The 26,847-nt window shown below is 41.9% G+C and overlaps 1 long non-coding RNA gene across 1 annotated transcript; it reads right to left on the bottom strand.

Annotated features, from left to right (window-relative positions):
- Positions 1 to 1,853: 1,853 nt before the first annotated feature.
- On the bottom strand, positions 1,854 to 7,975 carry LOC125610930. The gene is made up of 3 exons (XR_007341017.1): positions 7,844 to 7,975; positions 5,848 to 5,953; positions 1,854 to 5,325 (listed from the first exon to the last, which is right to left on the bottom strand). It is a non-coding gene; the product is annotated as an uncharacterized LOC125610930 (long non-coding RNA).
- Positions 7,976 to 26,847: the final 18,872 nt, after the last annotated feature.

Genomic DNA, 26,847 nt, shown 5'->3' on the forward strand with positions numbered 1-26,847 from the left:
ACTTAAATCTTTGATCCATTTGGGGTTAGTTTTATATAGGGTGCCAGAGGAAGGCCTATTTTCTTTCTTCTGTATTTCGCTGTGCAATTTACTCAGCACCATCCTTTCTCCAATGTATGTTCTTGCTGCATTTGTTGGACATCAGTTGGAGGGAATACGGGATTCGTTTTTGGTTCTCTTCTCTAGTCCATAGGTCTGTGTTTCTGGATGCCAGTCATGTGTCATCTGGTTCCCATAGCTTTGTGGTGTGTTTTGAAGTGAGGCAATATAATGTCCACAGCTTCCTTCTTTCTCCTTTGGATTGCTTTGGCTATTTGGGGTCTTCGGATTTTTAAAATACATTTTAGGAGTATTTTTTCTATTTTTGTGGATAATTTTAATTGATATTTTGCTAAGAATTGAGTTGAATCTGTAGGTCATGCTGAGTAGTATGAACATTTTAACAATATTAATTTTTTCAATACATAAACATAGGATATCTTTCCATTTGTGTGTGTGTACTTTCTTGCTTCTACAATTTTCATTGTAGAAATCTTTCTCTTCCTTGGTTTAATTTATTCCTAGGTGTTTTCATTTTGAGTAGCTATTGTGAATGAGACTTTTTAAAAAAATTTCTTTCTCAGCAACTTCATTAATAGTGTATAAAAAAGCAACTGATTTTTTATTTTGATTTCTATCCTGCAATCTTGTTGAATTAATTCACCAGTTATAACAATTATTTGAAAGAGTTTTTAGGCTTTTCTACATATAAGATCATGTTGTCTGCAAACAGCAATGATTTAACCTCCTCCTTTCCTGTTTGAATAACAGGCAATTTGTTTTTAAATGTTTCACAACTTTGATGTAAATGAAGCATTAGTAATGCACCTCTCTAAAGAAAGTCTGTGTTAAACCACTCTGAGACTCACTATATCTTGGTGACAGCCTCTGCTTAGCTTTACCAGGAAATGAAATATCACAACAGACGAGGCAGATCTGCTGATGTTGGAGTGTCACTGACAATTTTTCACAAATCCTTTTATATTATCTCCCCACCCATTTCCATTGTGTCGTTCACAAATAGCAGCAAGTGGAGAGCTGCTGCATGGCTCCCGGCCTCACTGCCTGCAGGTACAACAGCAAAAGAGCCACAAGTGCATGAGAAAGTATGCCATGGCCTCCCCAGGGCTTACCCAGTAAGGAGCACAAGGATAGAGGCACTGCAGCTTCCTTTCCCTGACTCAGAAGCTGAGTACGACCATTACTTTTTCCAAGGCCCCCATGGGATTAAACCAACATCATTGTCCAAGGATTGGCCTCTTGTGCTCCACCTGATACACCTCCTCAGCATTTCCTCAATCATCCTACTTTCCATTTCTCTGTCTTTCACTAATAGTGCATCATCATATTAAAGGCTGCTTCTAGGAAACTAGCTTAAGATGCAAGAACGGCCCATCCCTTGCTTGAGACCATGATTGTTTGCATCTTCCATTTAATAAAGCAGCAACATCCTATGAATTTCACTCAAGTGATCCAATGTGACAGAGCACACATTCAATCCCCATTTACCTGACAACTCTCAGGTTGTTGATGGCACCTGCAGATGCCTACCAGTCTTCTTTTCTCCAAGTCACAAAGGGCTTGAGTGACAATCCTGGCTGCATACGCATTTCTTCCAAAGCTATACATGAAGACATATTGTCACTTCTCCACTTGCTCTTTCAGGCAGAATGGAAGGAAAGACCCAACAAATTCCTGCTACCCTAACAGAGGACTTGGAACCCAGCTGTGTTTCCTTCCAAATATCATAGAAACGTACTGCCTATCAGTAATACCAACACTATTTATTGAAAAATTACTGTATTCTAGGGCGTATGCAGTTGTTTTACATGTATTATTCCATTTGTATCTTTCCCCAAAACCTATTAGGAGTTATTATTATCATTATTCCTAGTTTACAGATGAGAAATAGAAGTACAGAAAGATTATGCTACTTATTCTATGGTCCTTGGAAAGTGACGGTGCTAGGATTTGAACCTGGACAATTGACACCATATCTCACAGTTTGAACATTACAAATCACTGTGAATGTTCTGTGTAAAAAGGAACACGTTATTGTAATGCATTGAATTTTTATACCTATTTATTAAATAGAGCTTGAGGCTACAAAATAGGGCTTCCATCCAAATATCACATAACATTTTTCTTTTAGCTTGAAAAACAGCCAATTTTCAGCTCTTCTCCTAAGAGCTAAATTGCTTTCCAGTGGGACATTGACAAACAGACCAAAACAGAGGCTTAAAAATGCTCACACAGAGCTTGGTCCCCATTGCTGCCCTTGAGAATTGTGGAGCTGCCTTGTAGAGACATACTCGTGTCCTTGCTGGAGGGTGGAATATGGCGTGGAGCAGGATTGCATCCTTGCAGCTTCTCCCTGGACTGAGCAGCTACAGCCTCTGGCAGCTCATCCTCCACCTCCCCGTTACTAACATTTTGGACCAAGTGGTTCTTTGCTGTAGGCCCTTGTCCTGTGTGGGTGATGATTTTCAGCATCCCTGACCTTTATCCCCTAAAGGCTGGTAAAGTCCCTGGGTTATGACAATCGAGATTGTGTCCAGACACTGCCAGAATTCCCCTGATGGTGGGGAGGGGGGTTAAGTGATCCCACTGGAGAATCATTGTGCTAGACTCTCAGCTGCAGGTAAGGAAATGAGCCTCAAGGACCACTTGGCTGAGGGATCCTTTGTTAAAGAAAAAAAATAGATAAAATAGGTGATTTAAACCATGAGTTTTTGGAGTTGGTTCTTTGTCACCTCTGTAACAGAGACAGTGTGTATTTCCATATCCTTTCCTCTTCCTGGATGCACGAAAAGACTACATTTGCAGTTGTCTCTGTTTTGGGGTGGAGACCATGTAATTAAGTGCTTGCCGAGCGGAACATGAGAAATGATATATCACTCTGTCTCATGCAATCAATAGTGGTCTGTGCTCCCCAGCCTACCTCCTGCTATCTCTTTGACTAGATGGAAAGGACTCCAGTACTGGTAGAGGTCTTGGACAGAAGACTGAATACCTGGCCACCTTTGGAGGAGAGTTGACCTGGAAGCTCCTAATCTGCACTGGACTGTGACATGTGAGAAATAAACCTTTGCCACATTAAATTACCGTGAACTAAAGATTACTTATTATCAGAGCAAAACATACCTTCCATTTTTTTTTTCCTGAAATACATTAGATGTTGCAAATGAGCAAAACTTATTTTGCTTTTCCTTTGAAATGAGGAAGGGGAAAGTTTGGATTTGATTTGTCGGGAACACAGCAGATTTCCTTCATCAACTTAAACCCAGCAGGTCAACTTCAAGAGTGCAAATCCCACATCTTATATGCATTGATTAACTCAAAAAAGGCTTGTTAAGGGACTGCTAATGGCCAATGACCACCCCAAGAGCATAGCTGCACACATGAGGAAGGCATGGTTCTTTCCTCTGAAAAAATCGCTACCCACTGGAGAAGGCAAACGCAGTAAAAGAAACTCCTCCAAACAACTCAACCACCTTGATGAACCTCTAAACCATGTGCCTGGAGATTAAAGAATCGGTGAATAACTCAGAACAGAGTTCTAGGGGAGACAATATTTCACATGATACTGAAAAAGTAAAATAAGGTTGTTAAAAGGCAATAAAAGGAAGAATGCAAGGGATAATTAACAGCAGAGGATCATTCTAGGCACAGGGGAATGCAACTAACAAAATGAATGGGAGTGTGAAATTCCTATCGACCAGGGAGAGTGGGTGTGCAGGCCTGGAAGCCTCTGTTGTATTCATTTACTGTCCTGTTATGAAAAAGCTCCAAAGGTAATGACTTTAGAAATTGCAACCACTGTGTTTTGTCTTTGATTCTGTATGTGGGGAGCTTGGGCAGGGTTGAGCTGGACGATTCCTTGGGTTCCTGTGCTGCAGGTGGATACCATTCAGATGTGTGGTGCTGTGGATGGACTAATGGGGATGACTCAAAACCACTGAGCTCACACATCTGGACCTTGCTGGGCACAGGAGGCTGGCTCGCCTAAGACCTTTCGCCTGAGCCCCAACATCTGGCATCCAGGATATGGCAGCTGGTCTCAAATTAGTCATATTCTTCCCATGGTGTTGCTCCCAGAGGGAGTTCCAGGCAGAGAAAGTGGCAATGCCAGTCTCACCCATGAGACTGAAAGCTTAGTTTCTTTTGCCATATTTTGTGGTCGGAGGAATCACAGAGCCTGCTCAGATTTGAGAGGATGTGGGCACCTCACTCCACAAGGAGAAAAATTTATAGTGAAGAGCAGTGGTCTAACTGTCTTAGACAAGGTGACAGAAGTATCTTCTCTACTGAAGCCTATCAGTAGGATCATTAATCGCCAATGACTTCTTCCTGACTCTCTGAGATAAATTTGCTCTGAAAAGAGCTGTGGGGTACAGAGCTATTATAGAGATGGATCTGAAAGATCAGGAAGATTTTTAACAAACCAATTTTGGTAGAAGAAGCATACAATTGGGTATACTCAGAAGAAGGACGATTTGGTGAGGCAGGAAGCTGAGACCTACAGTGAGAGGGAGGGGCGCCCAGAGGAAAAACTGTCAAACCTCAGATAAGAAGAGGTGTTTAGTAGGTTTAATCCTCAGCTAAGAACAACTGAGAATGTGTGGACAATGGTTGTGGGGTGACAGTGAGTTTTGCTTAAGAACAGGGCCAACTCTGGCCTCTACCTATTCTAGTGAATGAAGTGTTTTTGAAACAGAGCCACACTGTTTGGGTGGCAGAGTTAATTGCAGCATAGATCTTGGGGCCTGCAGGACCCAAAGTATTTACTACCTGACCCTTTATAAAATGTTTGCCGGCCCTTGCTTTTAGAGAATGATCTGGCAGCAATGGTGCTCCCGCCACTGACTGTCCTGGGAACAGAGCACCATGTGGGTGAGTTGTGGGGCTGTGGCAGCAAGCGGAGTGACATCATAGTAATGACATTGGAAAAGAGGAGAGATAATGGAGGGTGAATTAGCATAAATCTGAGTTGAGCAGAGTGAAGGTCCATGTGCTTATCTGTGTGTGTGCATGTGTGTGTGCTTATCTCTGTGTGTGTGTTCGTGAGTGTGTGTACTTGCAGGAGGAGAAACTGCAGAAAGTGTTGTCAGATGTTCACTGTTCAGTGACCCAGAGGATATTAAGAAAAACAGAGGGGGCAGGGTCATAAGAGGAGAGGCTGCTGTGGGGAGTGGCGAGCCTGTTTCTCTCCCCCCTGATTGACATTGTCACAAGAACGTTAGCTGAGGCAGGTGCCATGTGGTCACACGTCCCTTCTAAGGCGACCTAGAAGGATGGAGAAATGAACAAGTCAGTGTCATGAGTTTTAATATTCACTTAATTTTATCAGTTTAACAGCCACCTGATTATTCAAAGATTTCTCTCCTCTCATCTCTTGAAACAGCTGACACTCGATGACTGGATCTACCTTGTCGGAGGATCTTTGTCCACATTCCTTCCCTCCTGTACCTGAAGGCTGCTGGGAAACTCTAACTCCAACTCCGACTTGCCTGGCTCACTTCCACTAATCCCTTAGGGCTGAGTTTAAATATCTCTTCCTCCAGGAATCCTTTTTATTTATTTATCCATCTATTTATTTATTTATCTATTTATTTATTTATTTATTCTTTTTAGTTGCATACAACACCAGGATATATCCTGACATTATCCTAAAAGCATGGACACCACCCTCTCCAATGCAGTCCCCAGCACTTCCCTCCCTCAACTCCACCAATCCCCTTTCCAATCCATTTACATTTGGCTTTTTAAAATGAGTGTCCAGTGGATACACCTGATCCCAGGACTCACCAGGCCACATCTATGCATGCACATAGGAAGTTCAGTGAGGATCCTTCCCCTGATCCAGGAAGCCTTGTTTGAATCCAGGGCTGCATGAGGTTCCACTGAAACGGCCCTGAGAGGACAGGGTATGTGTCTTTGCTCTGCTGCTCTGCACCACTTACCTCCTAACAGCTCTGTGCTGCCCTTCTAGACCATGAGCTATTAGAGAGCTGGGCCCATGTACATATACTTTGTACCTTCTACATATCATATAATGTTTATTGGTGACAATGCAGATTTGATAACATAATAAATAATAATAACCAGGTTTATGAAGAATTTCTCACCATGGGAATTAGACTAATGGTTTTACACAAATTAGCTCAGACTTTAAACGGCAGTAGATACCATTATTGTGCCCACTTAAGGGATGAAGAGACAAAAGTTATAAGAAGTTGGGAATTTTGATCTTGCTCAAAGCATCACAGTTATTTAATGGTATGGCCAGGGTTTAATCCAAGTCTGACTCCAGACCCTGTGTGGCTGGCCATCATAATAATCAGTTCTTGAATGGATCCATGATGCTTGAACAGAGGGAGGGAGGGAGGGGAAATGGGAAAAAGCATAAAGGAAGGGAGGAAGAGAGGGAGGAAGGACAGACTGTTGATTTTATAAGAGACAAATTTCCTGGTATGTGACCTCCCATGATGATGTGCCTACCTGCCGCAGTCTGGCTGGGCACAATCAGGAGCCACTTGTCAAAAGAAACTAACTTTATTTTTAGAACCACACACGCCAAACAAAACAGCCTCTCAGGAAAAACCCTCAGAGCCTCAACTGCCACCACCGGCTTTCCACAAGCCTCTCTCTCCCACACAAGCTTCTCTCCACCTCCCACAATCCTCCTGCTCTTGAGGCCGATTGGCTGGGTCACGTGGGCGGAGCCAAAAAGTCCCCCAATGAGCAGCTCTGTGGTCTGAAAGGGCAGGGAAACAGCCCAATGAGCATCACCGCAGAGGAGCCAATCAGCTAGATGTTGCTGGGGCCGAGGAGCCAATCAGCTAGATGTTGCTGGGGCCACTGTGAGCCAATCATCAGCCGGCAGCTGGAAGTTTGCTGGGGCCCCTTCGGCTGTGGCTCTCAACACCTACCCATGCCACAGCACACAACGCTTGTGTTATTAGGGGAATGTTTTACATAAGGTAGCCCATTTACTCCCCAAACAACCACCCACGAAGGGCATTCAGTTATTATCCAGTTATATCTGGATTCTGACCCTACGTATCTCATCCCAGCCGTTGTCCTCATACAAGCCACAGTCATCTTGCTTGGGGCATGGCTATAGTCCTCATGCTTCTGAATGTATTCCCCTGGACACTGCCCAACTTTTGGTCCCATTGACTAATGCCCTGACAGCACTCTCTGATTTCCTCTGCTCCGCTGGTCCTCCTCACCTCGCCATTGCAGCTCTGTACTGTCTCCATGGCCCTCTAACCAGGAGCTATTAGGGTGCTGGAAATTTGTAAATAGAACCTGCATCATTACATACAATATTATGCCCATTATATTATCCACATAAGAACCAGGAAGCTCCTTGGAAAATATGCCACATCATATCAGCGAGCCTTTCAAGCCCTCCAGTGATCCCCATCTTAGAGGAAACCCAATGTTCTAGGGCTGAGCAGGTCAGGACCTGTCTTGCCCCAGCTTGATTCTCCTTCTAAGCTCTTATCCCTTGCTCACTCAGCTCCAGATACATTGTCCCAGCTTCTCTCCTCAAATGTGCCAGGCATGATCCCGTGTACCCACTGTTCCCTCTGCTAAAATGCTGTTCCTGCAAATCTCTCCATGAGTTACCTCTGTACCCCTCATATCTCTGTTCAAATGTCACTCTCCTGGGGTCAGGGCTTCCCCAGACATTCCTTTCTTCTCACTCCTGTAATCCCAATCTTTTCCTCTGCTTTATTTTCCCCATAATACTAACAGCTATGTAACACGCAGTATCATTTGCATATGTACTTACTCATTTTCCACCAGAAGGTTAAATTCAGAAGTACAGGAATTGTCTCTTCTTCTCTCTTTTCTGTTCTCAGCACCTGGCATGGAGTAGGCACTTCATACATATTTGAACAAACTGATCTCCATATTGTAGATGAGAACACTGAGAAACAAGTCAAAGGCTTGCTCAAAGTCACGTAGCAAGTGACTAGAGGACTACCTATTCAAAGGCAGTCAGATACCCGGCAGTCAGACACTCTCCTCCAATGCCTTCCAGTGAAATGATGGTGTTTTGCATTCTAGGTCTTTACATCAGGCAGCTTAGGTCTGACCTATAATTAATATTTTTGTGTGACTTATCTATACAATAGCCATAAGAATATCAAATCTGCTTAGACTGCATGACACTTAATAAACACCAGCAAAGCAATCTGCACCTTCTCTGCCCTCCTCCCTGGATATTCCCAAAGTATTACCATCATGGTGATTGAGATTACTATGTGGGCAATGTTTCTGCTGTCCCCCACCTGGATCGAAACACATGGGTCTCAGGTGTACCCAGTGCCTGCGTTTATTATTCTGCTTTTAAAGACAGAGACAAGCTTCTGTATGGATGGCTGACCTCACTTGCTGATTTTTATTCTCTGTCCCTACCCCTGGTTCAGAATGGCAGGTTCACAAAAATGAGGCATGGGGGGGGGAGGTTGTTTTGACTCTGACTTCAAGGACCTGGAAAGAGTCACATGGCTTCTCTGGGATGAGTGTCTCACTGGAGTAATTTTTTCCAGGGGTGACACTTCCTGCCATCTTGTCTTGAAGAGCTTGTTTGCTGTCACCGTGAGGGCTGTTGAATATGGAAAGAATTTGAACTTCACCTTCCAATTGGGTAGAGAATTTCTGGTTAAAGTTCACAAAAAGTAAAACTTGGTATGTTTACCCTTCTGGAAATTTACTGTTCCCTAAAGTATTTTTATTGGGTGTAAGTGTTTAAAGAAAATTCCAGGGAAATGCAACAAGAAACGGAAAAGAAATAATGAAATAAAACAAATAATCACTTTCCTTATAAACAGATGATAGTTGCAAATCCCAGGGCTCAGAAGCAGGGTTCATAAGCTTGGCAAGACCAACCTTGTCCTGCCTAAGACGGAGTGCTCTTTGCTAAAGCCGCTCAAGCCACAAACATCAGCCTGGACTAACATGATCACTGAGGCTGTGCTTATGCTTGTTAATGATGTGCATGGAAATAGAGAGTCCTGGGAGTTTTGAATGATGCATTTGACAAACAGATTGCTTTTGGTTTTGGGGGGTTGAGTTTTCATTCCTGTTGCTTGGATGACTGTGGGAACTCAGGAAGAGCAGTGTTTGTACCTTACCTGACTTCCCCAAAATAAGAGTGACAGCCTCCTGAGGATACAGAATCACTCCCATTCCCAGTCTTCTTAAAACAATGTAAAGAGCTCCATGTGGCCACTGTTATGAAAAGCTCTTCCTCCTCAGAGGGAGAGAACTGGGTCTTTCTTCTCCTAGGGCAGGAGTGAACAAGCCCAATGCACATCATGTTGCAGACCCCTATATACACACTTTCACCTGTGACTGGGCCACTTTCTGTGAGTTATTGCTTCCCTATCTGTCTCATTTACTTTGAGCTGCCAGACACTTCAAAACACTTTGTACACAATCAACCTTATATTCCATTCTCAGTCCTAGGCAGGAGGGAGCTGTTATCTTCACTAGTAACAGCAGGAAGCCACAGTACCAAGGAGTCAAAGCATTGGGAATCATTAGGACTCTGACCATTAATGCATTAGCTAGATGAAGTCTTTGATATCTGAATGAACTTTTCCAAAGTATTCACTTTGTAAGTGGTAGACTTAGGATATGAACCCAGATTTCTCTAACCCCAAAGCTATCTTTTTAATAAACAGTCTCTTTGTTCTCTTGGGTTTGACAGATTTGAGCCCTGACTACCTAATACATTCCTATAACTTCTTTCTCTTGAATTAGGATTTGCCTTGTACACCTTAGCAAAACTGGTTAGGACATCTCTAATCTTAAATACACACACATTTTAGACCCTGTGTTAATTTCCTGGAGCTGTTATGTCGAAGGACCAAAACCTGAGGGTTTAAGAGATGGATATTTATTGTCTCACAAATCTTACCTAATTGTTCCTTCAAAGAACCTATTTCTAAATAGGTTTAGAATCTAAGGTTTCCTGTAGACATGAATTATAAAGGTCATTCACCACAGACCTGTTGTGGATTAAGTTGTATGCACCGCAAAATTCATAGGTTCAAGTCCTAATTTGTAGTACCTTAGGGTGTGAGGTCATTTGGAAGCAGGGAGATTTCATGTGCAATTCTGGAATAGGGTCAACGCTTGGTCAAACATGAATGATATCTTTATAAAAAGGAAATTTGGACATGGACATACAGAGAGGGAAGAGAATGCGGAGACAGAGAAAAATATATCTATCAACAAGCCAAAGAGAGAGCTTGAAATAATTCTCCCCTCACATCCTCAGAAGACACCAGCCTTACTGACACCTTGGCTTCGGACTTCTGCCACCAAAATTGTGAGACAGTTTCTGATACATACACATTGCTGCTATGGTTTGGACCTGGAAATTCCTCTGAAAACCTCACAGGTTGAAAGCATGACCCCAGTGCAGCAAGGTACAGAGCTCGGCCCATCGATGCATTGGCTGGATTAATCCATTGATATTTACTGGGTGCCAACTATAGGAAGGTCGGGTGTGGCTGGAGGAAGCAGGTCACTGGGGACGTGGCCTGAACTACATCTGTCCCTGCCCCTTCCTCTCTCTCTTTGCTTCCCAGCTGCCATGAGCAGAATAACTTTCCTCTGCACATCCTTCCACCATGATGTTTCTGCCTTGGAGGCAGTGGATCATGGACTGAATGTCTAAAATCATAAGCCAAGCCAAACTGTTCTTCCTCTTGGCTGTTCTTGTGAGGAATTTTGGTTACAGGGATGAAAATGCCACACCCCATTTGTGGTACTTTGCTATAGTAGCCTTCTGAAGCTAGCAGTGTCTCACACAGGCCTCCTTTTAGATCTGAGAAGTCCAACACAGTTTTCAGCACAAAATCACAGTATTGAGAAGACCAATACCTATTCCACGGCCCTGTTCTCTCCTGAGTCCTCAGATTCCTAGCAACAAGAAAGGCGATAGAGAACAAAAATCAGTGGAACTAAGAGTCGTTTCTATTGAAAGGATGATGAAATTGATAAGCCTTTATCTGAGTTAACTAAGAAAACAAAGCAAGAGGACTCAAAAACTAAATTAGAAATAAAAGAGGAAACATTACAACTGGTACGACAGTTGTACAAAGGACCATTGAGACTACTATGAGCCATGATATTCCAACAAAGCTACCAACCCAGAAGAAATAATTATATTTCTAGATGCATGCAGCCTACTAAGACTACATGATGAGGAAATAGAAAATATGAACAGAGCAATAACAGCAAACCTGTACACATGTGCATGCAAGCGCATCCTCACACACCATAGGGCACTATCGAGCTTTTTAAGAAGCAGGAAGTGCTGCTATTTGCAACTATGCAGATGAAACTGGAGGATATTATACCAACTGAAATAAACCAGGCATAGAAAGGCAAAGCAAAATAGGGAAAGATTGGTCAAAAGGTGCATGATTCAGTGACAGAGGATGAGCAAGTTAGAGATCCAATGTACAACATGGTGACTAGAGTTGACAATACTGTGTCATGAACTTGAAATTTGCTAGAGTTGATCTGACATGCTATTACCCTACATGGACATACACAAAGGTAACAAACTCTGTGAGGTGATGGATATGTTAATTAGCTTCATTGTGATAATCATTTAATCATGTTTTTGTTTATGAGATGTCTATGCTGTATGCTTAAAATATATGCTATTTTGTATACCAATTACATACCAATAAAGCTCAAAAGAAAGTTCCAAATTCTTAGTCAGACCTGCTTATGTCTGTGGTTTTCCATACAAACACCTCTCGTCAATTTATTCAACCACTTTTTTTGTTGTCTTTCTATCATGACTCAGTTAAGTGAAACTGATTATGGTCTAGTGGGCTGGGGACAAGAGGAGAGACGATAGTCAGCTCAGGGGTGCAGGGGTGAAGGGTGTCAGGTGTGGTGATGGAGCTTAGTACAACACTGTGCCTAGCGCCTTCCCTGCCCCATGGGAGTTCTTGGTGGTTGACCAGAGACATTGATGTCAAAACCAAAGCTCAAAGGATGAATAGCTTGTTTGGGGTAAATCAAGGGAACAAAGAGACATTGCAGCTAGACAGAAAAACACATGCAAATCCAGAGATACCAGGGAGCAGAGCACATTTTTTGAAATGGCAATGAGCTCAGTGTTTCCAGATCGTGATAAGAGGAGTGGTGAGTGCGAAAGATGTAGTGGTGAGTCAGTGCCAGACCTTGAAGTCACCCCTTCCTGGCCGGGATCTGGCTTTATTCTGATGGTAGAGGGGTGTCAGGCATGCAGCAAGTGCATCAGATCAGAATGTTAGGATGAAGAATGAGGAGCACAGATGTGAGGGGACAGGACTCTAGTAGGTGCAGAATTTTTCTGTCTGTGTCCACTGTTCCCAGCTTATTTCTCTGCTACACTCACCCTCCTGAATGTTCTCTGCGTGTCCTTGTCTATAGCTATGTAGGACAGGGAGTTGTCAGCACTCTCAGGACAAGGACCACTCAGCTGGGAGTCAAGAGAGTTCCAGACCAGATTCCAGAAGTGGAAAAAGCTAAACTCACAATTTCCAGAACTTTAATATCTTCAGCTGCACAGACCAGAGGGTAAAGCTTCAGTACAGAGCAACCCAATTAACTGCAGGCGGAAGACCCTGGACTAAACCAAAGTATGGCATTGTAGGGCACAATCCTGTGTCTTCTCCTGACCTCAGTCTTCCCATCCATAAAGTTTAAGCATTGACCAACTCCTCCAGGAAGACTACCCTGACCTCAGGGGCTACCAAATCAACTCTATTTGTCACATATCATTATTGAATTTATTCGTACATCTGATTACTTCTATCTTCTTACTAAGACACCACTTGGTTTACTATCATATCTCTAGAATAAAAATGAATGTCTGCTACATAAATAGGTGCTCAATTAACATGTGTTGAATGAACACAGATACATGAGCAAGGGATTATCATTGCCAGATATGCAACAGACTCAGAGAGGCAGTTTTCCAAGGCTGCATGAACCATGAACTTGGAGTGGAACGGCCAAATTCAAACCCAGGTTGGAATTCCAAACTCCATGTTGTATCTTTTTCATCACAAGGATTTACTTACACAATCGGAGTTGTTTTCATTATTGTTAAATTCAACTACCTGGTTTTCAAGAAGAATCTTTAGTCCAATACCTGGGTTTGGTTGAGAAAACACATATCATGACAGTATGGATATGATAATGGAGGAGAGATCTGAAAATGTGGAAGCTCATTATCACTTGGCTTTGGAAGTCCAGGCTTACTTGTCAATTCCCACTTAACACCTCTTTTATTTCCTCCTTTCAACTGGGTGCAGACGAAAGTGTCTATTGTTGCAAGAAGGAATCATTGACTGTTTCTTTCTCCTTGAAGATGGAATAAAGCACTCAGTTTCCAACTCCCTTAAGCGATTAGTGTCATTTTCTGTAGTGCTTGTAGAGTCCTGGATTGCAAACTTCTGAATGCTGCAGAAGCCCCTTGAACTTTCGATTCTCTATTTCAAAAGAAATGAAAGAGACGTCAACTTAATTCTTCACTAATAAAGTACAGTCATACTCTGGTTTGGAGATTAGGCAAGAGAAGAACCATTCTCCACTTTATCTACCCTGAAATTTTATACATCATCCAGCACTGTACTCTGAACTGAACACCATTTGCCTTTCGGGGATTGTATGAGAAGAAAAAGTTATGCATATAGAAGAGTAGGTGCCTGGGCTGATGTGATCAAGTTCTGGCTAAATATGCTCTCGGTCAGGTGTGGTAGAGCCCATTGTGTCCAATCCAGGAGCTCTGCAAAAGCAACCAAAAGTTCAGACATGCAGCTGTGGAATTCTTATACAGAAATCTCCAGTCTTTCTAGTTTATTGAAAGTGAATGCTTTTGGGATTACTTGGCAGTAGAAAGAGTAACTTAATTTTAAAATTATGGTTGGAATTATTCATTAAATCTGTAAAAATGTTCCTGCAGTGGGCAGATTTCAAGCTGACACCCATCATCCCCACCCTCTTAGTCCTCATTCCTTGTGCACAGTCCTTCCCTTGAGGGCAGGCTGGACCTACCCAGGGACTCAGTTCTAACCAATGGAATGCAGCAAAGATGATGGAAAGCCATTTCCAAAATCAAGTTGTGAAAATTTTGACCTTTCTCTGTTCCCTCTCTTGTTCTTCTCACTCTTACACAGCTGCCAGTAGAGATTTCATGTGGCAGGCTATCAAGTGGCCACTGGTCAGTAGACAGGAAGAAGCCAAGGCCTTCAACCCAATAGCTCATGAAGAAATGAATCCCACCCAAAGTCATGTGAGTGAGCCTGGAAAGGTTCATCCCACAGGGGAGCCTTGAGTTGACCATGTGGCCCTATATGACACTTGCTCACAGCCTGTGACTTTCTGAACCAGAAGGGCCAGTGAGCTGCAGATCAATTCTGGACACACAAAAACTGTGAGATAAATATTGTCCTCAGAGGATAGGGATGGCGGAGGCTAGAGGGAAGGAAATGGGGATTGAAATGGACAGATTATGTTTCATACATCTATGAATATGCCAAATAAAACCTGCTACTATGTGTAACTATACTGCACAGATAAAAACAGAAAAAATATTGTACAAAGCATCGCTGTTTGGAAAAAAAAGTTATGTACCAATAGATAATCAGTTAAGAAACTTTTACACAAAGAAATCACCCAAAGAACCGTTGAGATCAAGGAGAATTCAACAAACTGAATAAATAGTAACCATATATTCAGCAAAAACAAGATTAAAAAAAGGAACTAATCAAAAAATATCCTATTACACATATCAAAATAAACTAAATAGAATTTAAAAAAAAACACTTAGAAGCATTTTCAAGAAGAAATGTGCAGGGTTATTTATTGAAAACTACAAACATCACCGAGAAACATAAAATAATACTTGAATAATCAGAATGTAGATCATACTTCTGGATGAGAAGACTAAAGACTATTATTTCTTTTCAAATAGCTTTTAAGTATAAAGCAATTTCTATCAAAATCATGACAGAATGACTACTTAACTAGGAAGGATTTATCCAAATTTATCTTGTAAAATATAAGAATGTAAAAATAGCAAAAAATTGTTTTAAAACAGAAGTCTAATGTGGGAGAACTAATATTATCAGCTATTAAAACACTATAAAGCTATAAAAAAATCCAAAGAATGTGATTGACCCACACCTAAACAGAGAGAGGAAAGAACAAAAATATAAAGCAGAAATGCAATCCCTAAATCTTAACAACTGTGCTTTTAAGTGACAAATTTATAAAGTTATATATATGGGTGAGTTAATGCCTCTCCTTTTGAATAAAAAATGTTCATATACCTCTCATCAAAATAAAGTACTACAATATGAGCCATTGGATACCCTAAGCCTAGAAGAAAATGGCAACTCATATCACCAAAGCAGTGGTTCTCCAATTTTTTTACAAAATAAGAATCACAAAGAAAATATAAAGTACAGATTTTCAGGTTCTCCCCAAGAAGATTTGAATTGGTACAGTTCATTTTAACCAGAATGCCTGGTCATTTTGATGCTGTAGACCAAATTTTGAAAATTATTGCTCTGCTGGCAGAAGTCCTTTCTAATGGTAGAAGGTGTAGATGAAACAAAAGATTATATGGCTTGCAAGTTAAAACAAAGCAATGAGTAGAAAAGCCAATGGTATATAAAAAGACCATGTATATTTATTACTGAGAAATCCTATTTGTAGTATATTTGTGAGAGGATCACCATGAATAATGAAGAGACAGTTCAAATAAATCAATAGGAAAAGTACTTAGATGTCTTTGCATAAATGAGAAAAGAATACTTTTTTCATAGTGGAAATGCATTTGTTTATAAAGAAATGAGAAAATGATCTAACTCCTCTGTACTTAAAGTCATCCAAGACTTAAATCATCACAATGAAGTCTTGTTACTTAAATATCAAATTTGCAAAGATCTCTTTTTGAAAAGTCAGTATGGAATGGTTTTAAGTAAAGACACAAAATCTCATGGATTGCAATTTTGTGTAAATTGTTACAATCCCTTGTGAGAGCAATGCAGCAATATGTATCAAAAGTTTTATAAATATCCAAAATATTTAATTCAATCATTTCATTTCTGAAATGTGTCCTTAAAAAGAGAGTATATATAAACAGACTCATCACAACATTATTTGTAATTGCAAATTTTTTGAAAGAGCTTAAATGTCAATGAAAAGGGTTGATTACACATATCTTTTTATTTTTAGCTACAAAAAATGATATGTGAATGTGAATGTTACATCATGAAAATTTCTTATCATAAAATGACAACTCAAATTAGAGCAGAGTTGCATGAAGTATTAGAAATGAGTATACCAACATTTTATATTATAAGTATTAATGGTATATGTGACAAATTTAGATTATAAAGTTTATATTAAAATAAGAATAGCTAAGGTCTCTGCATGGCTTGACCCCAGACTCAACTAAATCTTCATGGTTAAATTCTCACCATCCTGTCAAACAGGTGGTATTGACACAATGACCTCACAGACAGGGAACTAACTGATGGAGACATCAGAACACACGTGCAAGGTTGGATCGCTGCTACGTATGGGGCTGGAATCAGAAATTCAGCTCATTAAATATATATCCACACTCTTAACTTACATTTTTGGATCTATGCTTCTAGAAGAAGATCTCACCCATAATCCTGACAGCCTTTGAATGATGGGACTGAGGGTGACTTACCATTCTCCTCCTCATGATCATCGTCGTCACCATCCTGTCTTATTTTCATTTTCTTAGTTTTAACTGTGATGTCCCTCAGCACCACTGGACATCACAGTACAATGTTTATTTGCATAAGAATTTTCCATGAAAACGTCCAGGCAATGTGTAACCAACCAGACTTCCCATCACTCCTGTTTACTTAAACAACTCAGCCTTGAAGAAACAAGTGCACTTTGAAGACTTTAAATGAAGTATCTTTTTGGCATTTCATAGGACCTTTCCATTAAGCTGTTACTGTGAGTACAAGGAATCCCTGTGTGTCTTTCTAGAATTATTAATGAAGTTCGTAGCCTAGAAGCCCTGATGAAGTCGCCCCTGTTCACTGTGCCTGCTCCTGCAGACAGCGTGCACAGATCACTGAATGGGAGAATTGTGGGTCAGCAGCAAGTTCAAAAGAGAATTTTCATGAGAAAATATCAGTAGAGTGGTTGAGAGGACAGTGTGGAACTCTCAGTGTCAAGCTTTGGTCATCGGCCTGTGAGTTATGTGGGAATCTGGTGTCGGGCAAAGACACAAGAAAGAGCTGAAAAAGTGTAAAAGAAATAGATGCCTTGGCCACCAAAGAAAGGCCATTTGCAAGGTGGTTTGGTGAGTTGTGCCAACTATTGTTAAGAAGTCAAGTAAAATGAAGGCTGAAAACGGTTTCTTAGATTCCACCATAACAGTATTATCAAACTCTGGGGTAGAAAGTTGCTCTTGACTGTGCCAACATGTCTAGAAGGTCTTGACTGTGCCAACATGTCTAAAGTCACACAGTCACACAGCTGTGGGGAGCAGAGCTGGCACTTTAACTCATGCAGTTTACACACTGTATACTCTTAGCCCCCACATCATGCAGTTACCACAGGTAGGAGTGTAAGTAGCCAGCATTCAGTGAAAGCAATGAGGATGTCCCTGGGAATTCTTGTGCTATAGAGAACTCATTGGCTAATCTATCCACTGCTGAATCTTGGTCTTGGATGTATGCATTGCAACTAAGGTTCAGAGGCACTTCATCAGACCACTGTACTGCGTTCAGAGTCACTTTCGAAAGTCAATAGCGTGCTAAGAGAGAACAGAATATCAGGAACATACATCTGTTTGGGAAAGAATTTCCAACTCCTATTTAGAGATCTGAGGCCCCAGGTAACTGTGTGTGAATAGGGAAATGTGGATAAAGAATGTCTGGGAGAAGTCAGATCACTGAAAGAATCGGAACAGCATGTCTTTCCAAAGGATTCCTGTTAAAACCCCTCAAATTGTCTTTCTTACCAAATCTCCTATCCTGGGAATCAAAACATTTGTAATGAGGTCCTCAACAGGGAACTTCTTACAGTAGAAAATAGACTTCTAGCACCAGATTCTGAAGATGTACACATGAAAGAAATCTTTCCAGGGAGCACATTGGGTGCAGCCACATGGCTGACCATGAATTTCACTTTGTGATTGAAGAGGTAATCTAGAAAATTGATCTCAATGAGTTCCATTCAGGCCATCATTATCTTTACTGTATTTGTCCAAGAAAATGTGATTTATCCTCTGGATCGATGGCCAGCCTGTGCTGCATCAAACTTCTTTCTTACTTTTTTCTGGTTAAGGTTGCACCCCCACCGCTGCATGTCAGGGAGTCTGGAGAATCCATAGAACAGAACAGGCAGAAGCAAGGATTCTGAAGTGAAAATCTAGAGATTGAAGTCCAGGCTTTCCTGTGTATTACTTGGATCAACTTGGGCAGATTATCTAACATTCTGATGTCTCATTTTTTCCTCATTTCATAACAGGGACAGTGTATAGTGGATTCAGAATACAGAAGTCTGTGAGTTTATTTCTTGCTTCCAGACCTTAAAATTACCTTTATTCACTCAACCATTCATATTTATTGGGGTTTTATGATAGGCCAGAATCTGAGCCACGTAGAAAACTGCTCCTGTCTTCATGCAAATGTAAGTTACCGCTATAGACAATTATCATATAATCATGAAAGAGTAAAGTTACATCTCTGAGAGCTGCTTGGAAAACCTATGGTAGGAAACTTGAGTCACTTAGGATGGAAAATTAAGAAGCTGCGATGTATGAATAGAGCAAGTGCCTGAGCATCAAGAGTGGAGTGGTGGGGAATCCCTGTTGCTCTGCCTTCCCGGTATCCACTTCACTCCTTTGATTTTCTCATTAGCTGAGACCTGTCCCTTCCTTTACCAGTTCTATCTGCATGGTTACCATGGGAGATTCTCAGTAATTACACTATAACCCTAGACTCTGGTCACAACTGGTGAGTACAGAGGTGGGGGCCTCAGTCAAGTTGGGCCAATTGAAGGGCCCTCCAGGACTGCAGAATCCATCTGCAAATGAGAAAGGCCTGGCTGCTCCCTGTGCTGGAGCAGTGCAACCCAGAGGTTATTAGTTGACCTCATTCCTTTTTCTGTTTTATATGCTTAAAAATAGAGACAGTCTGCAGAAAATGAGAGGAGAGAAACAAACATGGGGAAAGACCCAAAGGCAAAATACAAAGAGAACAAGTGACGGCTGATGTGGTGTTGAGTTCTACTCGGGTTCCGTGAGCTCCTCTATCCCCTGATCCGATCACACTTTTTAGATTACGAGCTTGTTCAATTTGGATTTCTATAGCTTGTCACCAAATAGTAGAATCCTAAGAAACACCTCAATATGAACAGGGATGTGGAATGATAAAAGCAGAAACCAGGCCAGAGTAAGCCAGGAAGGACCATGCTCTACAAAGGTCAAATTGAGTGGCAGGCTACCTTTCCAATAAGTCTGGCCACACAGTGAAGCCAAGGAGGAGGCAGTATGTAGAGTGTGAGGGAGGCGGCAGGTGACTACCAGGTTAGTCCCTTAGTCCCTTCAAGGGTGGAGATTTGCCCCCGCAGAGCCTCTGCTTGCAAGGATGAGCTGTGGCTTCTTTTATTTTGCTTCAAGATTTTATTTGGGTAATTTTAATAGTGATAACACAAAAATATGCTTGAATGAATAGGAAAATATATCAGTTAAGCTTTGCTGCATAACATGTCAACCTGAAACTGGATGAATTGATTGTTTGTTTGTTTGTTTGTTTGTTTGTTTTTGCTCTAGATTCTGCAGATGGGAGATTTGGTCCAGGTTCAGCCACATGATTCTGCTGGTCTGTGCTGTTCTCAGTCATGTATCAGGTGTCAGTAGCTGGTCAGCTGGTGGCTTTCTAGATAATGTCAGATGGGAAAACTTCATGTGTGGCAGTTGGCTTACGGCCACCTTGGGAAGAAGGTGGCTGGGTCACATGCCTTTGACCAGCTAAGCAGCTCGCCCCAGCTCATTCACATTTGGGGTTCTGAGACAAAGATAAGGGCAAGCTCCAGTGGGCAAGCACTTTCTAGTCCTGCTTCACATTTATCACGACGTTTTAACCCAGGCATACCTCAGGGCCAAATCTGGCATCTGAGTTGATGTGGAAGGGCATGACCAAGGCCTGTGCACTCAGGGAGGAGCCTGATTCACCCCAAGAGGCAGAGAGAAGAGGAAAAAAGAAATGGCTAGCTGTTCAAGATGACAATATATAACTTTCAGGTCCATTATGGCCTTAAAATAGAAGGCAGATTTACTATGAGTTCAACAATTTAAAAAGCATCATTTTGGGGTATTTGAAATAAAATGTTGCTGGCTGAGGCAGTATCTCATTTTCTTGGTGCCAGTCATTTACTTCTCATGGAAAGAATATAAAGCTGCAAAATGAGGCCTTCCGTTTTGGAATCGGGGGCAGCCCACCACCACCAGCAGTGTGCTCCACTCAGCTCTCTAATTACTGTCATGCTGACGGAGATTAAATATTTATGAAGAATGTGCTTTTTATCATCCAATCTAATTTTTAAATTCAGATTCACTAATCTCAAAGAGATGTTAATAACCTGTGTTTTTCCCCATCTTCTTGAGTTTTTTTTTTTTTGGCAGGAGTAAAAGATCCCTTCGTTCTCATTTATTTTGTAAGAAGTGACATATTGGTTGGTACGACTTATTGCATCAAGGGTGTTGCCAGGAATGGGGAGTGGAAGAAATTGACAAGAATCCTCCTTTAATTCAGCCAGGGGAATTCTGGGCTTGTGCAGAGGTAGCAACACTGCACAGTGATTTCATTTGATTATGACACTACAGCCATTTTTTGATCCTTGACAAATAGACCCCTCTGAGGGTTCTTACTTTATTTTTTGTTAAAATGAAGATAATTTTTATACCTAAATTGAGGTATGGGTTTCCCATTGCTGCTATACGAAGTCTCCAGACACCTCATAACCTGAACCAACATAATGTACTATCGTATAGTTCTGAATGTATGAATTGTACAAAGAGTGGACACAGCTGGTTCTTTCTGGAGACACATCCTTTTCCCATCCCTTTCCAGCTTCGAGAGGCTGTGTCACTTGGCTGATGACCACACATCCCTCCAATTTGCTTCCTCAGTGACTTCTTCTCTTACTCCCACCCTCCCCTTGTCCTGTAAGGAACTCTGTCATAATATTGGATCTACAGAGAAAACCCAAGGTCTCTAACTTCATTACAGCCACAAAGTCCCTTTTCTCATGTAAGTTAACATATTTATAAATTTTGGGGATTAGACTATGGACATCTTCTGGGGGGGGTGTTATTCTGTCAACAGCCTCCCATATGGTTGTCGTCAAGGTGACAGACTCTTTGTAGAGGACTTAAGAGAGTGCTTGCCACAGAGTAAAGAAAGAATGAGTGCAGCTGTGCCCATTGCTTCTGCTTTGACTCAGTATTATATACCAAGTCCCCTGCGCCTGCAGGGAAAGACCCCAGCTTCCCAGAACAGCATGAACGTTGGTTGACCAGAGGCCCTCATGATGTCTTGAGTTTCCTGTTCCAGCCAGTGATCATTGATTATGGGGCTGCCTGTCCTCTTGTGTCATGGGCCTCTTGATTCTGTGCAAATCACTCCCTCCTCTACCAACTGAATAATCTTCCCCCTGTATAAGTGGTGCAATAACGATTAATTCTACAAAATGCAGTTCCGACATTTGCCTTTTACAGAAATCCATCTCTTATGGGGTTCCCTCTTCCCTAACCTGGCTCCTCAGAGCTCAGTTCTTCCTTTTATTGTGAGACTCCAACATAGTCTCACAATCATCTTCTATATCTCAATTTCTTCAGTGGAATGCCAAGTTATTTTATCATGTTCTTACGGACAGTGCCGTCTTTACATATGAAGTGCCCAATGCTTGGTATACAAGTGAAAGCCCCATTCAATTTTGTAATGATAAATATTCTCAAGGCAGAGTTATGGGCTTATTCTACACAGTCTGTGTACCAGAGCTGCAATTCTACAAATAAAACTGCAGCAGCACTCTCAGTTAATGGCAGCGATGATGTTAGGGACCTGTATGATTTACCATGTTTTTTTTTCATATGGAGACAAAAACCTTGAGCTCATACCTGGATGACCAAGGGACATGATGTCCTTCATAATCACTGGGACAATAAGAGTGTAGAGGGTTTTAGACAATGAATATGCACACATGAAAATGTCAAGAAATGGTCAAATTATATAAGTTACACACTTTTATTACATGGAATTGACTATGGATGGCTGAGTGCTTGGAGCAAAGCAGTGCCATGGCTCAGTGGCCAAACTGGCTTTAGAGTTGGGCAGATCTGAGTATGAATCCTGGATCCACTGCTTGCTCATCATATGACCTTAAGTGACTTTATTCATCCCAAATATTTTATTATTTTAAGGGCATAAATATCGTGATGTTATAGAAGACCTTCCTACCTCCCAATATGGATATGAACAATCAAGTGAGAACACAAATGTTGAATGACACCAGTGTAGGAACTAACATCTTATTTTAACACAGTTAACCATTTACCTTTCTGCCAGACTTCTAATTTTTCTTCTTCTATAAAGGCTTCCTAGATTTCTCTAGGCCATTCCAAAACCTTGCAGATCTACCAAGTTATTTTATTAATTCACTCAACAAAGTTTTGTTGCTCATCCCCGAAGTCCTAGGCACTTGGTGTTACCAAGACAGATGAGGTCCTGCTTCCCCTGGAATCTATGACTTAGTAGTGTGTCCATAGACCATAAATAAATTAGCAAGTAAAGGGTCAAAATAAGTTCAGATAGAGGCAATTTCTTAAAAAAGATAGTAAAAAAAGGAATGTGATTTTTGGGGGGTATCCACATGCTAGAGGCAGGGGCAAGTGGAGGTCTTTCAAAAGTGTCCATGAAACTCATGTCCAGGGCCTGAGAAGGATACACAAAGCCACCGTGCTTGAGGCACAGATGGGAACAGGGAGATGGAGTTTCAGTCAATGTCAAAGAAGAAGGAGAATTTTGCAGGCCAGGTCAGGAGTGTTTGTTTGATTCCAAGAGTAACAGAGATGTTGGAAGGATTTTATCCAAGATGGCATGGTCAGAGGCAAAGCTGAGGCTCCCTCTGGCTGTCACACAGATGGAGGGTGATGTCGGAGGAGAGTGGAGAAGGAGTAGTGAGACCAGTTCAGAGGCTACTCTGTATTCACCTGGGAGATGGCTTTAGCTTAGGCCAGGAGTGGCAGGGATGCCTTCAACACAGGGGTCCAACCTCTGTTAGTGATCTCTTACTGGGTGGTATAAATCTCCATCTGGACTGTTGATCTTTACCATCTAAAAAAAAAGTCATACTTTTTTCTGCTATTATGAGCTTTTGAGTATTAGTCAAGCATGGTAATTAAAACTGCACCTCCAAAGACTATGCTCTCTACATCAACAGACTTTCAGATGCTAGTCTTTGCCAGATGTGTATATTTTGAGGAAAAGCAGAAGATGAACAGTAGAGGGCAGATGTGTTGCCACCAATGCATTTCCCCTCCCCCAGCCGAGCAAGGCCCACTACTTTGGAAAGACATAGTTAATGTTTTGTGATCTTGCCAAGTTGCATTAGTTACTATATTTATCTCTTTCCTTCCCTGGGGTTGACTCTTAATGATACATTTGGGGAGCAGCTCCACCCTCTATTCCTTAAGTCCCTGCTGACACTGTATGTGCTATTGAGGCACTGAATTTATTACCTTCTCTCTGGGTAGCCCTGCCTAGCTTTCAACACATCATTGCCTCTCTGGGTTTCATCTCTTCACAAAACACACCAGTCACCCTTGCTTTTTATTAAGAGGCCCAGGAGGTGGATGTTCCTGTGAGTCTTGTTTGTTCAAATGGGAGGCCATGGGAATGGGAGCCTGGAGTGATTATAAGAGCTCTTGAACCCATATGTACAGCAGGCTTTGTCCCCAGACCAAACAAAATGCCTTTCCTCTCTATGCTCCAATATTCTTTCCAGTGCATATTAATAATGCTTTGTAGAATAAAGTACAAAGGCACTTTAAATCTTTATTAATTCATGGCAGTCCTTTGTCATTGTATTTTTCTCAATATTTACAGGCTACATCCATAAGCACTTTTCTGAGGTAGCTGCAAAATGGTTAGAATATAGAAGAGGCTCTTCACACTGCAAGAGAGGGGAGTGTTCTCTGAAATCCAGGCTGGGGGCCAGGCACGTAGGTTCCCTGGCACAAGGTGTGCAGGACAGTGAGCTCCATGAGGACAGGGCTACGTTCGATGCTGTCTGAGACCTCCACATTGTTGAACACAGGCCCTGGTCTCCCCTATATAAGGAAAAAAGAGCCACTCTCTGAGTAGGGTGCGTTCCCTCTCTATGAAACCTCTTTTCTTGACTTGGGGGGCTAACCCCAGCCATTCTGGAACAAGCCAATGAGGGAGGCACTTTCATAATGATGCCTATAATGATAATGATGATCTCCACTTTATGGATAAAGAAACCTGCCCAGGATAACCTGGAGCTCAGAAATATCACATCACTTGCCCCAGTTCACAGCTCCTCAGAGACAAAGCCCAGAGAGTTGCTTACAAATTTGAATCCCAGATGCTATGTGGAACCTCACATTATTTTCCCCTAAAAGTGAGTCAAATCAGTGAGTGAATGATTGATCTTACAAGGCCATGGCCCAGGCATCTCAAACCTCTCTACTCTGCCAGGACACTGGCCCTCATGCAGGGCTTCATTCCAGCCTGAGGAAAGACGACAGTGCGGCAGAGGGAAGGAGGAGGGTGTGTAAAGCCATTCGTTCCTCTAATAGTCCTGTGACACCCATATTTAATTTTCTCACTGAGGATATTTCCCATTGTGTCAGCAGAGCCAAGAAAATTGCTCATTGCAGGGAAGGGCCATATTTATGCTTCTATTAGGGAAACAGCAGAATGATGTTCTGCACTGATAGAGTTAGTGCCCTTTGCAGAGAGCAGACTGCATTGATGTCCATTACTCACCCCCTTGCCCATCCTCCCCACCCCTCACAAAACAAGCAACCTGGGCCGTCCTTGCCCCATCTCAGAGGAGGAGTTAATGATTTTGAGTCACCACTCCTGCTATACCTTGTGGGTGTCTTTGACAAGTCACATTTCTTCTCTGAGGTCACTCCCCTCATTTGTAAAATATGAATAACAATCTACCATAACATGATGGCTGAGGAGGTTGAGTAGGATCCCTGACAAAACGCCAGGGCCACTCTGTGCTCTATGATGGTGGTACTTCACAGACGTGCCTATGTTGTCACAGGGACTGGTGGACAGTGGCACAATGGGAAAGGCAAGTACTAGAAGCCAGGAGCCAAATCCTGACTCTATGTTTATGTTCTAACTTTTTTGAGGACATTTCCTTCCTGTGAAGCCCTCCACTTCTCGCTGTGAGAAACATTTGTCCCTTTGCCTGGAGGAGGATCCAGGATGGGTCAGTTCTCTAAAGTACAGCATTGGGTCAGCTGAATTCAGGATTTGGATATCTTCCCCTGTGTGTGTGCCTCTGTCTTAGAGCCTCTTCTCCAGAGACTACAGCCCTGCTTTGTTACCACCATCCCAGGAACACCCTTTGACTGTATTAGCTAATGGGTGCTAGTCCCCCAAAGCCCAAAGTGAACAAAACACAGCACCTGCCCTCAGGAAGATCAGCGTAGTGGGGGGAAATAGGAGGGACTAAGAATGACCATTTATTGGATGCCTAGCGCTGGTCAGGGATTCGGCTGGTACTTGTAACCTGAGCTGATACAATGCTTATTTTTATAAAACAATTACAAGACTGTTCTATCAGGGAAAATTGTGAGTATAATTCAAATTTAATATGGCTCAGCAGGATTTCCTCCACCAGAGATACAGACAAACAAATAAAATCACACCCACCTGAACCAACCTATGTTCATATAACACACACCTTCAGCACCACCAACGTTCACCAGTTCCTCCAGTCCCTGGCCTGGGTGGTGAGCCACACACATGCATCACATCTGGAAATGACAGCTTCCCATTTAGTTACTTGTTACCACCTCACCATTGCTCACAAGCTGTGAACTCAGGTCTTCTTCAAGGTCAAGGACCACATTTCTCAAAGAATCCCATCCTTTCACATGGGTGAAACTGTGCTGCCATTTCTCATTAGGTTTCTACACTTTTTTCTTACAAAATGTCAGTGATGAAATTTTTGTGATGCCTCTAAACTGTTTTTTACTGTTAGCCCTGCGATTTCTACAGCATGATTCTGCACAGTGCAATGATCTTTCAGAAACTTTTATGTCACATTATAGCAAAATTGATTGCATGCAATCTCATTTAATTCAGCTTAATTAAAACAGATGGGTATTGTTTCAGTATTTACTACACGGGAGTGATATTTCCCAATTTACAGACACAGAGTCCAAAGCTTGGGTTTGATCTGGGTCACCTTCTATCACATGGTAGAACTGAAATTAAAACTCAGTTTAGTCTCATTCCCAAGTAGAGCTGTTAGCCATGGTATTTTGAGAATGGAAGAAATCTACTTCCTTAATACTCGGGGGATTCACAGAGTCAAGAACAAATTTTCACTGAGCACTTGAAGACTTCCAACCATCATGTTCATAGTTTGGATGCTATTCAGGGGGATTTACAGTGAGGTGCAGCCTACTGCTTCTGTTTAAAAGCTCAGAGCAGCTTG

This window comes from Marmota marmota, unplaced genomic scaffold (genome assembly GCF_001458135.2).
Source record: "Marmota marmota marmota unplaced genomic scaffold, marMar, whole genome shotgun sequence".
NCBI lineage: Eukaryota > Metazoa > Chordata > Mammalia > Rodentia > Sciuridae > Marmota > Marmota marmota.